The sequence below is a fragment of the Heliangelus exortis genome, chromosome 3, assembly GCF_036169615.1.
Source record: "Heliangelus exortis chromosome 3, bHelExo1.hap1, whole genome shotgun sequence".
In the NCBI taxonomy this organism is placed as follows: Eukaryota; Metazoa; Chordata; class Aves; order Apodiformes; family Trochilidae; genus Heliangelus; species Heliangelus exortis.
In genome coordinates, this window is record NC_092424.1 from 80,886,349 (window position 1) to 80,903,184 (window position 16,836).

At 38.4% G+C, this 16,836-nt stretch overlaps 1 long non-coding RNA gene across 1 annotated transcript; it reads right to left on the reverse strand.

Annotated features, from left to right (window-relative positions):
• Nucleotides 1-1,308: 1,308 nt before the first annotated feature.
• LOC139795026 (uncharacterized) lies at nt 1,309-15,136 on the reverse strand. Its single transcript, XR_011725353.1, has 5 exons — nt 14,621-15,136; nt 7,823-7,899; nt 7,206-7,329; nt 3,529-3,686; nt 1,309-1,707 (listed from the first exon to the last, which is right to left on the reverse strand). It is a non-coding gene; the product is annotated as an uncharacterized lncRNA (long non-coding RNA).
• Nucleotides 15,137-16,836: the final 1,700 nt, after the last annotated feature.

A 16,836-nucleotide genomic window follows, 5' to 3' on the forward strand; every position in this document is an offset into this window, starting at 1 on the left:
GCCTCATTTTGGGTCTTTTCAACCTGGCTACTGCTAGCTTCACTTGATGCTCATTAGTTCTCTATCATACACCCTGTAGGTCCTCTCCCACCTTGAAGGATTCTTGCTGAGTTATCTGTGCTTACATTGGAAGACGTTCCTGTTTTCCATTACTGCTGATGTGCAGCCACTCAAACAGAATCTGAATAATGATGTAGCCAAACACTTCTTGGCAGTGACAAGTGGAAAACAAGGAGCAGCAGCTACTTGGCATTGGGCAGCTGTGTTAAGGAACCACTAAAGCTTTGGAGGTTCAGACTGGACACCAGGGAAAATTTCTAACCAAAAGGAACATCCAACTCTGCTACAAATAGCCCAGACAGATTGTGGAGTCACTGTCCCTGAAAGTTTCCAACACAGAGGCAAAGCTGCCTCTGACTTGATCTTGTGTTGTCAATGGGCATGCTTCAAGTGGAAGGTTGGACTGGGTGACCTGCAGAGGTCCCTCTCAACCAGTATTTCCATGGTTCCTTACCTATACTGAAGATACAAGCAAAACACTGACTTCTGTGGCAGCAAAAAGGTATTCTTTGTTTTGTTCTCTACTGATTTCTTACCACTTCCTAGTATATTTTATTTTTTGGAAGCTGTTGAGCAACAGGCTGATGTTCCCCTAGAGCCATTTTAATAACTCCAGGGCTTTCTCTCCTGAGAACCAGATCAGATCCTGACTTTTTGTACCTGAAGTAAGAACCATCTTCCTCCCTCACACAGTACTTTGCATTTATCTACATTGAACCTCATCTGCCATTTTATTGCTCAGTCTCTCCTTTCCATAAACTTATTGGCAGATCTTCAGGGCTGTTTTATCTTTATTAACCTAAATGACTTGATAGCCTCATCAGACTTTGTGACCTGATTATTCAGCCCTTTTCCAGATTGTTTATGAATACACTGAGTAGTAGGGCACAACAGATTGTTCTTGAGAACCTACCATCCCTGTAAGAACTGGTCCCTTATTCCTAAAATTTGTTTCCTGTCTTTCAGAATGTAAGGCTTGCAGAGGCTCATTCCTGTTTGTTGAACTCCATGAGGTGGGATCAGTGTGCAGCTTCAGCTACATCACCCCTCCCTCTCCTGCTTTTGGAATCTTGTCTGAATCATTTACTTCATACTTTCTTTGTTCATATGAAAGAGTGAGTTGACTCCTGCTTGCACACCCTTCTGTCTTCTCAGACTACACCCACTGAAAGCTCTCAAAGTAAATAAACATTGTAAAACATTTTAGAAAAATTAGAATGCATTTATAACATATTTAGAATTTTTTATTATTTGAAACAATTTTTTCTTGACTCCTCTTTCATTACTAATATTTTATTTCTTGTGATAAAATGTTTTGGGTAATTTTTAATAAAAGATTAGAGATTTTAAAAAAATAATAATCACCTCAAAAATTTCCTAAAAAATATAGTTTGCAAAAGACATGAGGAATGTATATTTCAGTGTTCTGATTCTTTAGAAATACACTGTATTATATACATGGTAGGGTTGTAAAAATATAATTGTTGGAAAAGTTCCAGCATGCTAATTTTATCCCTCAGAAGTAATTTTATCTCATTATAAGATTAGTGAGCCCTTCTGGTATTTCTGTGTGTTCCAAAAATAAGTTTGACATCATATGCCATCTGAGAGATGTTCACTGGGAACTGAGCTTTGAAAGACTGATACCTAAAATGAGAAAAAAAAAAAAAAAAAGAAAAAAAAAGAAAGAAAAAAAAAGCAGCAAATCTGTATTAACATCAAGAATGTACTGGTTTTATAAAAAAAATTTCTTGCATATCTAAAAAAAAATAATTAAAAAATAAGATTTTTACCATCATGTTTGTACCCAGTATTTGAATGAATTCACAGAACAGTAGGATTCTTATCTAAAGGTGATACTCTACAAAATTGGCACAAAATGCTTCCAAATAAGATTGTCCTAGATTTTTTCCAGATAAAAATTTAAGCCAGGAGCTTCAGCTTTCCCTATGGGCAGCACATGCTGAGTGTGGACGTACCAGCTGGGCAGCCATTCCTGGAATGTCATCCGGAGTCATCTGGCTTTCCAGTGCTGGAGGAGCAGACTTTGCTCTTGTGTGGGTCTTTCCCACATGGGAAAAATATTTGATTGTGACAACAATGTGCCTTGTCTGAAATTTCTTAATTGTATCCCAAGTTATGCCTCAGTAGGCAGATAGGCCTTCCTGCAAAACATTCTTTCACGTGTGGTTTATGGGAAAGGAAAACAGGCAGGTACAACTCAGAGGAATCAAAACAAGCTTCGTAGCTGTCAAAAAGAATGCAAATGCCTATTACCAGATTAAAAGTTCAGTGTATAGTCTCCAGCCATACCCCATGAGTACTCAGTTTTAACCTCTTCCTTTCTTCTCTTCAGTCTGTCTTCTTCTCCTGTACACATCCACACACAGACTTTATTCCAAAACTGGTGATTATGTGAGTAGTGCAGGTAACTCCCTTTCCTTCACATATTTTTTTTTTTTTAAAATGAGCTTTAACACTTTTCCAGTCCCTAACCACTAAACTTGGGATAACTCAGTGGCTCATGATGAATGGACGTGAGATAATTCCTGCTGCTTTCAGAACAAAGGGATGGGAAATACAATGGATCTTTCTCACAGGATCAAGAATGGTCTCCATGGCAGTTTCTCTTCTCTGGTAGCTTGTTGCCACAGAAGCCCTTTTGTTTTGTGGACCAGTTGGGGTTGGTTATTGTGCTGTTCAGAGGTTCCTGTGACACAATGCTGACCAGTTAGACTAAACCACTGAATGAAACAGACCTCTGTTAGAGATCCTGGCTTTGAGGACTTGGAAAAGGCACACGAACTGCAGTAAATCACACCATTTTTTAAGAGTGTGCACAGTGTGGACAAAGAGGACAACAACAGCATTGCTAGCTCAGGGTTCTGCATAGACCAATGGACTGTCACAGTACAGGCTGGTGAGGTAGGTACTAATTTTAAATTTGGTACAGGTGTAGAAGGGAATATGATGCCAGAAACAAGGAGATTAGCAACGAGGACAATGGCTTAAACGCAAAAACTGACAAAAAGGAGGGATGTGAAACCCAAAGCATCGAGTTGTGACCTGATTTTCAAAATTAACTAGATAAATGGTTTCATAATAGACCTGAAAAAAACCCCACTTATAGCAGTACAAACAGATAAAGTTCCATTTCCAAGTCAAAACTATGTCAAGCTAGTGGTCAAATCAAGAGCATACTTTCTTCAGTGAAGCAGCAAGCAAAAATAAGTGTGGGTATGGCCCACAAGAGAGAGACTCTTCTAAGTGTGCAGAATAGAAATGAGTTAATAGCCCAACAACCACCCAACTACTTCCTTTTACCATTTTTGTCTCCCCCTAAAACAGCAGCTGAAAATGAAGCAGGAGAGGAAAATGAAGCAGAGAGTTCTGACATTCTTATGTTTAGTAGAAAATCAGAATCAATTGTTCACTCATCATTGCTAAAAGGAACAAACAAGTTCTTACCTGATGTGTAACATCATGGAGCTTATATACATAATATATAAAGTAGACAAGTGAACATTTTCCTCAAGGAAAATTTCCATGAGGAGAGGTAGTTATGGACATGTGTCAGATGGCAATATTTTTATCCACATGATGTGTTGGGAGGTTGCAGGCAGGTACTGTCAAGGAAAAAAAAAAAACCAAACCCACAGCATTTTCATGAGCATAATACTTTCTTTGAAGGAAATGGTTTCCTCCAGCTGGCATTCCCATTGTGCTCAGCAAGCCCAGCAGATCTATCAGAAAATCAATGGACTGTAGATGGCAATACAGCATGCTGTGGTATGGATAAAAGGCATTTTGATGTGAGGGAAAAGAAGTGCACAACTAGAGACTCTGAGAAGCTTTGGGAAAAAAAACAGCTTTGCCTGAACAAAGATAAATAGTCATTCCCTCCCCAAGCTTCTAAATTCCTCTAGTGGAAACAGCATACAATGGAGGAAAGTTAATAGAGTCACTTTGACTTGTTAGATAAAATGAGATTTCGGCTACCATCAGCATGACTGACCCAAAAGGGGGGAAAGAGTTTCCAGAGCAAGATGAACTGTTGAGGGACATGGTGCCTAACGTCACTATTCAAACCAGAAGAGCATCAGTAGCAGGGAAATACTCAGACTTAAGAAGTCTGAGAAATTGGAGGAATTAAGAGCAACATGTTACTGGAGAAAAAGTGACATTTGGCATGAAACTGAGTTCTTGTGGCTCTCACAAGCAGAATATTGAAGCAATGTTCCTCTGAAAGTATGGACAAAGTAGGAAATCGTGCATTAACAGAAACTGCATTTTCAAGAACTCAAAAAAAGAAAAATTTGGCCTTAGTCCATGGGTAATAAGGAATATTGTATTTTATTGTCAGCGTTAATTGAAGGTGATCATAAACTGATTCATTTACTGCAATTGCAAACACACCTGGGTGAGTACAAGATAAATTTTTCAGCTATAGTTACATGGCTTATAACTTGAATACTAACCTGAGGGAAAAACCACACCCTAAAAGAACCATTTCCCTGATCACATTCCAGAGTAGTATTCCATCAAAAGGCAAATCTTTTTTGTTTGCTCTTAGTAAACTGTAGGCATGAAGTCAGATCTGAAGAAAACCTGGTGATACCATTTTAAAATGGGCTTCACAAGCCCGAAATAGCTGGATTTTCTGCTAAAATTATTAACAGTGTAATAGCTACTAACATTGGAAACTTTAAGGTTTCACTTTAGACTTCAAACTTAGTCTTCCACTGAATTGAACACAGGCATTTTATACCTCTTAGACCCATAACTGCTATTAGGAGAATAACTTTTAGGAAAATAATATTGTATTTACTGTGGCGAATAGAACATCAGGGTTGCTGAATATGCCCAGAGTGCCTAAAGTGAACATTATCTTTGGGTCTCTGAAGCTGGTAGGAGAAACTAGGGCCAGACAAAACCCAGGACACCTTTCTAATGCAATCTTCCATCTTTTGTTTTTCTTCCCACATGCTTGATCCTGTGTTCTGTTCATCTGTTCCCACTGACCTGCACTGCGTGAGGCAGGACTCAGTCACAGTGGGAACTGAGGGGAAGGAGAGCTGCAGCTCAAGTAATGGGGAATCTTTTTTTTGTGGGTGATACAATGCAGGAGACTGAAGTAAATCCTCATAACTTTCCTTCTTGGCTCTAAAAGCCTGCATATTTCTAATAGTTTTAAAGCTGTCTGTAGGTTTTCAGCTTGCTGCTGGAATCATTTCCACATGCTAATAACGCAGTGAAGAGTTCAACAAGGAGAGGGAAAACAGAAACACTTTGCCTTAGTCAGAAACCCCTTTGCACTTTTTCAATATTGATTTCTACAGTAGTATTTGCACAGAATCACATCTCCTGCCTGCCAGTCTGACTGTACTAATGTCCTAAGGAATCCTGTAGGCCTCAAGAGGCTATAAGCAGAACTGTCCTCAAAGGGAACCCATAGATAAACATGAACAGATAATAAGGGACAGTCATTTTTTTGTTTGTTTGTTTTGGGGTTTTTTTTGTTTTTTTTTTTAAAGGCTGACCTAAATTTTCCCTTCATCATAGTAAAGACATGTCCTAAGACTGTCTGGCATCCCATCCTCTCTCACTGTCACTCATTACACTCCCAGGTTCAGGCAAGGTGCATCCTCATGCAGTCACAAAGGGGATGAGTGGGGCCTCTCTCAGAGGAGCAGTCCCGTGACAAAGGAAAGACAGAAGGAGCAAGCTACAGCATGAATTTTTCCCTGTGGCAGGCAAATTAACAAAATACACTAATCACCCTGACAAAAAAGAAGACAGAAATTAGAAAACATGTCATTGCTGTCTTTTTCATATGCTGCTTGGGGAAATTGTGAGTTTGGTGGTAACTCTGGAGGGTAGTTGGAAAAGCAAGACCTGGGTTCAGCAGGATGTGAGCTGAACTTTTTTGGAAAGAAAATTCTTCTTTTCATTCCTGCCTCAAAACTCTTTAGCAGGTCATCCAACTATAATGCTTGCAATGAAACATGCAGTGCAAGCAGTGCTGGGTGGGACACTAGTAACACTTGGAAGCAGTTTATATTAGACCAGTACTTTCAGTGCTATCATCAAGCCAACAGTAGCATCTTGCTTTTTTTGTTATCCCAGAGTATCAATATTTTTAACTTTGAATGACTTTTTGAATAAAACCTACTACAGAGTCCACCTTTGGTGGCACCTTCCACAACTCTATGGATTATATGATGCCAATGTAAAATTCACCCTCATTGATTTATTTTGTCTGCTTGCTGATACAACTGATAAGGTGTGGGAGACAAATCCAAAGCCAAAGCAAGATAGTGGAAGGGTTTTTTTCACTTCCCAGGCCTCTGTTGTGTTGGGGCTCAAGAGAGAAAAATGATGGCAGAGATTCAACAACCACATAGATTCTCTTCCTCTACCCATTAGAGTTTTTGCTTCTGATTAACTCTCTAGCCCACAGTCTTCTTGCATACTTTAACTGCATTAAAGCAAAACAGATGTGAGAAGATTGACTTTAAAATTAATTTCATGCAAGTTAAAATGAATGCAAAATTACAGCCCCAACTTGTATCGGGAAACTGATACCCATCTTAAGAATTATCATCCAGTCACATACCTCTGCTCAGCCAAGAATTTTAAACTAACAACTGCACATAACTCCCTTACCAAATCCTCATTAAGAGCATGTTTTGTCAAAACTCCCTGAGGTGGAGTTTGCCTGCCTCGGGTATTTGTACAAACCTCATTTGAAACCTCTGCTGAAAATCTCATTTTCAGCAGAGAGAAACATTTATACTCATTCAGATTATCACTAGAAGCTGTGGAACTACTCACTGGATAATCCTTCTCTATCACAGCAAGCATAAAAGGTTTATCTTCACCTGTGGCTTGCACTTGCCATATCATTTTCATTAAGATGCTGTTTATCCTTACAGTGCCAACCCCTCTTGCTGCCATTCCAGCAGTAAAATCCCACCCAGTATTTTCCACTCACTGTGTTCAAAAGCAAACCTCATCATGCTTTGACTGCTTCTGGTGTTGTCTCTCTGCTCTCCATTTCACTTCCAAAGGAGCTTCTCTTCATGATGCCCCTTCAAATCCTTCCTTTAAGCTCTCCTTTTCTGTGACACCCAGAGCATACTTACCACACTTGGGCTATTGATGGGTGAAAACCAAGCACCAAGACCTTTATCATTTTATTATCTCTCCATAGTCTCCTTTGTGTCTGTATCCCATTTAAAATATGTATCAGCAGATGACTGTAGAGTCCTGGTTTAGAATGGAGATTTTATAACCAATAAGAACACAATTAAGAAGTTAATTTTTCCAGCATGGGATGAAACACACATGCACATATATAACACTTAATTTGCCACAATACTGGCTTTGGAAGAGATCTATATAGATGTAGTTGTTTTGCTTGTGCCAGTACCTGTTCTGTTTTAATCAGAATTACTGACAGCACATTATTGCAGCAACAGCAGCAGCTCTGCATTTCCACTTGAAAATCTCATTTCTAGCAATTCATGAACTGCATCTAAAAATATATCCTTGTTTGAAAACTGGCATTCAAGCTACAGCCTAGAAGCAGTTCCTGTTTAAACCTATTTAGTTACTCCAAAAGCTTTATCTAAAACCACAAAAGATACCTTTGCAGTTCCAGAAAGCATTCTTCCCTTTCTCCATGTTCAGTTTTGCTGACACTGTTCTGCATTTCAACTATGTCTAACATGAGCTTTTAAAAAAATACTGATTTATTTACCTTGTATCAGCTTTGTACTTCCTTTTACTTTGCCTCTCAGTGCTGAGCAGCAGTAGGAAGCCACTGGCTGCAGTCCCCTAGATTAGAGAAAGAGCTGTAAAATGCCAAAAAGCATATGGAAATGCCCAGTCCTTTGATTTCCTTTGGCAAATACATGCTGAAGACTCCATGCCTAATTTACAGACCTACTGCAGAACTAAATGGCATTGGCCTTCCAAGTTAAACAAGCAGCAGACAGGAGAAAGGCTTCCCACTTGCCAACAGCACAATAATGAGGGAGCTCTCTAGAACAGCCTCCAAAGAATGGGGCTCCCAAGTCATTGAGAGCTGCTCCTACATCATTTGTAATTCCTTCTTCAAGTTTATTACCCTTTTTCTCAGTGCTGGGAAGGTCTTGCAATGTGTAGACATTGACTCCAGCCTGTGGTGGGCTACACAAAGCTCAGAGTGGCAGAGTGAAGCTACAGAGGTGTGAGGATCCCCATCAGCTCCTCTTCACTTTTCGTGCAAGATCTGTCAGATGACAGAGGAGGAGTTATAAAGGAAAGACCTGAGCTGACTGGCTTGTTTTGGGCTTAGCACATGGCCAAAGATTGCTTGATGCCAAAATTTTCCACAGTTGTATAAATTTGGCTTTTGTTTGCATTGTTACCTGGAACCTAGTGGATGTAGCAAAATTCAGAAAGGGGGCATCTACCATCTCGAAACCTCATAAATGTTATCCCAGCTGCTATCTGTAAGAATGCCAAGTGCTTAATTTAATTAAGTTATTTGCTTAATTTGACGATCCCATGGCACAAAAATGCCCTCTGTACTTATTAACATGAGTGATGTAAAACTAAAGAAGCGAACGTAATGGGTAAAACTTCCAGACAAAACTCGTGACAACCCTCTGATTATTTTCAAATTATGTGTACAAGCAGAGCCCATTACAAATGCAATTATGTGTGCAAACTGTTTGAATGGAGGTCATTTCAGCTTCCACATAAAGAAATTTCCCTATGGAATAATCTGCTCATCCAGATTATTGAATGAGCTACAGAAGACCATGTTTTTTAGACAGCAGTTCTTCACAATTTAATATTATATTAATATGACTCCAAGGTTAAAAAAGTAAAGCACAAAAATCAAATCCAAAAGGAACAATATAAGACTAATAGGGAAAACCAATGTCTTTGAATTTTTCCTATGTACATTAGCAGCCATGCTTGGTTGACTTCAGTAAATTTCATTCCTGTTTAGTAGAATTGTTATCTTAACTCCAAAGTATTCAATTAAGATTTTCTTGAATGGAATTAATTAGAAAAATATGATGTTGTTCCCAAAGTATGATCCTGACTTCATTTTTTTGCTTCTGTATTCTTTCACTTGCCAGAAAGAATTGGAAACAAGTTCCACTGAGTCAGATCTTTCTAGTAAAACATACAGAATACAGAATTGTAACTGGTAAATAGTAAATGCAGAATGGGAGTTTTTGAGATAACTCCAGGAAAATTTCTCTTCTTATGAAACATTCCTATTTTGCTTCAATAAATATTTGTTTTGACTTCTAACATAGAATTATAAAAGATATAGGATTAATGAATTACTGCCATGAATTACTAGAAGTGTGAAATACTACTGGGTAAAGGTTTTAATTTGTAGAGAGGGCTAAGCCAATGCCCCTTGGCCAATTTACCTATTATGTAATTTTCAAGCCCATTCTGCTCTCCAAAGAATAAACCAGTTCTGCTAATATTTTCAAAAGGTAAAATCTACTGCTTTCTAATAAGCAAATGTTACAAAACTGACAATATTGCTAAGATTTTAATTAGTGGAAATGTCAATAGTCTCTGTAGGAGTTAAGAAAATTTTTAAAATCAAGGCTTAAAAGAATATTGAGTAAGAAGTTTAGAGGGTTAAAATTACTATATGGTTTAGTCATTGTTTGGCCCTATCACCCTACTTAGAAAGGAGGTAATCAAATCACAGGAGTTAAAGGAACAGAGAATTCTTTCTTATTAAGTATACATTATATCAGAGAAAATTAAATTGGCTTAATCAGAATTTCCTTATTTCTCTTTCATTCCTAGCCCACGGCAAATAAACTGAACGAATTGGTAGATATTTCTCCCATTTTGATTTTAGGTCCTAGTTACCAATATTAAATAAAGCAGGGAAATCAATGTAGCTACTCTTTAACAGTTTCTTAAATTTCATATTCAGAGCTATTGCACAATTGCAAAATGAAGCTTTGTGCCTTGCAGCTGTGTGGTGGATCTGATGCATCTTATAGGATGGAGAACCTGCAACAGGGCACACTGGGCCTTCAGCCTCCCTCCCTTGCCACAGCCACAGACATTTTCTTTCTTGGATGTTCTACTTGGTGAATCTTGTACTGTACTTGATGAAAATGCAGCATGTTCCAGGGATTGATTGATAAAGAGAGCATTCAGGTCCTTATGGGCAGGATCATTTCCTAAAGGCCGATTAGAGATTTTTGCTACTCCTGAAGATCAAGAACCCATTAGAGAAAGTCTTGCTGAGGATGATTTTTGTGGGATGGCCACTACTGCAATCACATGGTGAAAAAGGCAGTCTTAAGGCTGCTTTTATAGGAAAATGGTCTCTCATTTTCAATAAATAGGAAATACCTATGTGACCTTCTCTAGGCATTTATGCCTGGTTTGGGCCTTTGCCAGCTTACAGAAATAGGTGCAAGCCTCGTTGCTAAGTCTTTATTTCACCCCAAAATTATTGCATGCTCCCTGAACACACTGAAAATCAGCTGAACAAGCCCACTATTGATAACCTCATCACAGCACCAGGCCTAAAAGTGAAGGGAGACTACATGGAGCCTCTCTAATTTTTACACCCTGGTGGCTTATACTCAAATTCATAAGAAAGAACTAATAGCAAAAGTCTGCTTTTACATTTTATCAACATAAGCTCCATATAATATAAAATCGTTAAAATATACGCCAGGAAAAAGTCCTCGTTTGAGCTATTTCTGTCAGAACTTGTTGTTATCATAGCTGTCAGTTTTCCAAGGCATTCTTTAGAAATGAAATTGCACATGGATTGACATCATAGTAGTGCTGGCATCAAAGAAGAAAAGCCTATAGAATTTATATAGCTACGGTGTGTCATAAATCACAGTTTCCATAAAAACATTAAAATAACAAAGCCATGCTATCATAATGAGTTTCTTAAAAATAACATAGTGTTATGTGCAGTTTAAAAATTAAACTTCAACTTAAAAAATAAAATTAAAAAAAAAATAATTAATGTCATTTCCCTACTTTTTTTTTTTACTCTTTTCATTCTACTTCAATGCAGTCAGTGTATCAATATCAGGATATGGTAATAAGCAGTACCAGAATGAGACACCTCAATGGTGTTATTGTTCATTCCAGTCATTGTTTTCAGTCAATTATTTTAGACCAAAATAAACCTTCAGCTTAGTCCTGATGTGTATCCATTTGTTTATTTAATATAGCTTAGATAAGCCCACAGCTCAAGTAGTTACAAATCATTTTCAGATCATTCCAGGTATGCAATTTGGATTTCTTTCTGAGAGACATAGACACAAGTTACTTCAAGCCTGTCAGTACGTCTGACAGAAACTTCATCTTTTGTTAAATTGATCACCTTCCTCTGGATTTTCTCCAAAAAAAATTATTTAGCGGTGGAGGTAAAAAAAAGCAACTATATATATTCTATATATAGCAACTATATTCTATAGCTTTGCCTATTCCACCTATTATAGGTTGTTGAGACAATTTTTGTCTCCAGGGGGTATCGAAGGAAACTTTAAGACTAGATTAAAGACAAAGAGAGCTAGTAATGCATGTAGGACAACAGAGAGGCATTTACTAAGGCTTTTAAGGGTCAGTCCAGATGCCAAACTCTTACATGACTAAATTTAGATGAGGTAAATCCCATTCCCAGTAGGGTGTAAGTTCAAGGGTGCACTTAATAATGAGCTATTTTATGGCAACAGTCTGCCACTAATCAAAACTAGAGAAGAAACTGATTTTTTTTCTGGATCAGAGTTATGAATATATATAATTAAGGATAATTTTGCAACACACTTTCTTCAAAAAAGTAAACATTTAAGAATTAGAAGATTCATTAGAGAATAAATATCTTTGATAGATTTAAAGAAAAAAAAAACAAGCAGGAAGGGAAGAGTAATTTTTTAGATTATTGATCTTTAGACAATCTTTAGATACTTGTGTTCTTATAGGGAAATGACTGTGACTCCCTAATTGAAGTATTATAGTCCAAAGTTTTCTGGAATAAAGTCTGAAAGCTCAGGCTTTGTGCTCCTAATGTGTCTTTGGTTCTTTTTAAGAATACTTTAATCATTAAACATGTTGTAGATGGGAACTGTAATCCAGATCTTTATATAAAGTGGAATCTCTCTCCCCATTATTTCCAGAGTTTTGTCTTCTATGAGTCGACTGTATCCACATTGTTCTACCTTTTTCACAACGGTAGCAGAAATTGTGTCTTGAGACTAAATCTCTCTTAATAACTATACTGAAAACTTTGGCATTCTGTGTTCCATTGCTGCTGCTTTACATTTCTATGTAAGAAAGAGCACAAAGAGGAGAAAAATTCCAGTACTTCAGAGGTGGTTGTTTATACAAATTCTTTTCTCCACTATATCCATTTACAGAGAAAAGTGAGACACTGTTGTTCTGTCCTATCATACTCCTTATTGAGCCATGTATACAAATTAATTGCAATAATATTAAATTCTGAGCTTTCATATTTGCTAGCTCAGCAGAAATGACATTTATTTTTTCTTTCTTTCTTTCTTTCTTTCTTTCTTTCTTTCTTTCTTTCTTTCTTTCTTTCTTTCTTTCTTTCTTTCTTTCTTTCTTTCTTTCTTTCTTTCTTTTCTTTTTCTTTCTTTTCTTTCATTTCTTTCCTTTTCTTCCTTCCTTCCTTCCTTCCTTCCTTCCTTCCTTCCTTCCTTCCTTCCTTCCTTCCTTCCTTCCTTCCTTCCTTCCTTCCTTCCTTCCTTCCTTCCTTCCTTCCTTCCTTCCTTCCTTCCTTCCTTCCTTCCTTCCTTCCTTCCTTCCTTCCTTCCTTCCTTCCTTCCTTCCTTCCTTCCTTCCTTCCTTCCTTCCTTCCTTCCTTCCTTCCTTCCTTCCTTCCTTCCTTCCTTCCTTCCTTCCTTCCTTCCTTCCTTCCTTCCTTCCTTCCTTCCTTCCTTTCTCTTTCTCTCTCTCTTTCTCTCTTTCTCTCTCTCTCTCTCTCTCTCTCTCTCTCTCTCTCCTTCTCACTTTCTCTCTCTTTCTTCTCTTTCTTTCTTCTCTCTCTTTCTTTCTCTCTCTCTCTCTTCCTGCCTTCCTATCTTTCTTGCCTTTCTCTCCTTCCTTCTATCCTTCTTTTTGTCCAAGATTTCTCATGCTGGAATTCCAGTACAAGATAATACAGTGCTCAGAAGGAAAACAAAAGTAAGACTGCACGTGTTCATGTAACTTTTGCAGATGTTACACTGAGAACTGCCTTTATAAACTTCAGAAATGTCATAACATCCAGCTGCTAGCAAAAAGGGAACTGAAAACAATTTTTAGTTTATAGGCTTATCCCATCGTGTCATGATTTTGGAGAATGCAAAAAATCCACATAAAAGTCATTCATGGTTGACCTGTTCTCACAGAAATGAGTGGTAGAACGACTAAATAAAGAAATGGGTAGGATACCCTACCTCAAATCCTCAAATTCTACCTAGGGGAAAGGACTCTTCTTTTTGCCATTGCACCAGTGCTGCTACTTGACTCTTAGCTGTCAGATCTTTATGCTATAACACATATATTGTAGCTGAAAACAAGACACTAAATGAGTAGGTACATGAGCTGCTTTAATCATGGAAATGTTTTACACAGTAACTGTTCCTATAGCTGTCTCTGTGGGTAAGCATGTCCTGTCAAAATTAGACTTTTAATTTCAGGTTTCAAATGAGAACAGGATTGGTTCTGATATGTGTTTGGAATGCCTTCATAATCTTACTATATTTGGCTATCAGACTCCTTCTCATGTAACAATAAATGAGTTGAAATACTTTCATAATTAAGGGGAAAAAACCCCAAGATACATTGAACATATACAGAGTAACATTTCAACGTTTTTTTATTTTAATGAACTAACCACAATGCTGCTAATAGCTATAGAAATTCTGGCAGATACATCAATCAAAAATAAAAATACAATAATTAAATAGACAAATGACAGCAGCAAATTAAGACCCTTTACAGTTTTGCCAAGAAAAACTGTGGCTAATGAAATTAGATACTAGATCAAGCACCAAATGCAGAACAGCTTGGCAGAGGAGAGCCAGAAAAAACTCATGAATCTGGGAACCTGTGCCTGAGAACATGGATGGGATTAGTAAAGGCTAAATCCCATGAATAGAACCCACGCCTGCTTGAGAGGAAAAGGTGGGAAATTCCCCCTTGGCTCCTGTCCCCAGAAAGAGGACTTCTAGTGTAGGAAATCTTTTCATACTCTTTAGAGTTAAAAGCCACAGGGCTCAATGGATAAAGGAGGAAGAGGTGTGAGGAATTAACTCCTCTACACATGGTCAGCATTATTTCCATGCCAGCAGGGGAAAAATCTGAGAAGGCTGATGCAGAGGATAAGCAGGGAGTCAGGGCACCTGAATGCTGGATGAGAAAGGCAGCACTCCAGCATCCTCATGCCTGCTTGGAAGTGGGTGTCATTCCCAAAGCTACCTACTGCTTTTTGTCTTTCATTAAAGAAAATTTAATTTACTGAGAGCAACTTTTAATATATCACTTTTGCCTTAAGCTTTTTGCTTATCCACCCTGAATTTAGTATTTTTCATCCTCAAGTCCAGGCATCTGGGAAAAGAAATTACTTGTTTTCTCAGGGAATTTTTCTGAAGTTAGATCATAAACTTTCATGGCAGTTTAGCTCACGGAGATGATATATGAAGACTGATGTATTAGGCCTCTCTGCAGAAGATATCCAGTTACCTAGGGAAGAAATGGAAAAGGTTATTTCCCAGGTTATTACTGGTACTTAGGCATCCTCCTCTGAGCTTTGTGAATTCTTCTATTTCTAAAAGTAGCCAGAGCCCATCCTGGAAGGGGAAGGAAAGGGTACTTTTTCTTCCCATGAGCAGGAATTTCTTGAAGATTTCCCCTCTCCGTACACCCTTTTCTTTCAAACTCTTACAACATAAAATACCTCCAAGAAAGGCCCTTAAGAACAAAGTAGGCACCACAGGCAGTGTTTGCAGGTGTAATAAGTTAGTCACTGAAGAAAATTAAAAATTATGGCCATTATGAAGAGGTGCAAAAGTGTCAACCAGGTTTAATAGAAGAAAATGGAAAACTCATTCTGGGAAACAGTTGATCTAGAAGAAAAAGATAAAGGATTACAAAATTCTCTGTATCATAGAGATAGGAAATAAGGAATGATTTTTCACTGACTTTTTCAGTATCAGCAACATACAATGAAGCAAGAAGACAACAGATTCAAAATTTTAATTAAAAAAGCAACCTTGCATGCATTAACCTGTGAATCTCTCTGCCACGCTATGTTGTGGATAATAAAAGTTCACATAAATCAAAAGTGGTTTGGACAAACACATGGAATCAACAACTCCCAGCTTTTAACATAAATGCACCTCCTCTAGCTGAGTTAGCTCCTGGGCCAGAACTGACTCAGGAGAATACTTTGGGAAGTGTCACTACAGTCTGTGCTAGAGGCCACTGTCTTGGTTTTTTGACTTAGTTTGATTTTTGATGGCAGAAGAAGAGAGACAGAGAGCACAGTTTCCTTACAGTGAAAGATGTCTATTAACATATTTTAGACAAAAACCCCACCTCTCTCAAAGGAGACATGAGAACTGAGGCAGATGATCTCAGCAAATTTTCTCAAAAGTGGAAAAAGGTAATAAGACCAGCCCTGGGTACTATAGAGGGAGGGGGTTCACTGTTGTTCTACAGAAGGCACATTAGCTGATGAGATCTTGTGAATCCTGAAGATGCAGTTCCACAGAAGATACTATTCACCATATTTTTTTCAAATGTGAGAAGGAGCCTTTTTTTTTCTCTTTCTCTTTTTTTTTTTTTTTTTTTTTTTTTTTTTTTTTTTTTATTTATTTTTTTTTAATTATTTTTAGCATATATTATGCCATGAATTCATAGGGAATTGTCTCCAGCAATTCTGGCTCTTTGCCATCCATCCTCACAAAGGATGCTGCTCTGAGGGGTTCAGGATAGCATTGCAGTAGGACACCAGTGCTTATTTCTTGTGCTCCCTTTTGTTCACCTTGGTGAGCTGCAGGAAACTGCTTATCATGTATTTAATGTGCTCAGTATGCTTAGAGCTAAGTGGACTTTGGTTTGACCCGATAGAGTTCAAATACTCTTATTTATTTAAGTGCTCTTCTGAGTGAAAATGTCCAGAGTCTTGAACTGAAGTATCATAGAATCACAGAATCATAGAATTGGCTGGGTTGGAAGGGACCTCAGAGATCATCAAGTCCAACCCTTGATCCACTACCGCTGCAGTTACCAGACCATGGCACTGAGTGCCACATCCAGTCTCTTCTTAAATATCTCCAGGGATGGAGAATCCACCACTTCCCTGGGCAGCCCATTCCAATGCCTGATCACCCTCTCGGTAAAGAAATTCTTTCTAATGTCCAACCTAAACCTCCCCCGGCACAACTTGAGACCGTGCCCTCTTGTCTTGCTGAGAGTTGCCTGGGAAAAGAGACCAACCCCCCCCTGGCTACACCCTCCTTTCAGGGAGTTGTAGAGAGTGATGAGGTCTCCCCTGAGCCTCCTCTTCTCCAGGCTGAACAGCCCCAGCTCCCTCAGCCTCTCCTCATAGGATCTGTGCTCGAGTCCCTTCACAGCCTGGTTGCCCTCCTTTGGACCTGCTCCAGGACCTCGATATCCTTCCTGAACTGAGGGGCCCAGAACTGGACACAGGACTCGAGGTGTGGCCTCACCAGCGCTGAGTACAGGGGCAGAATCGCTTCC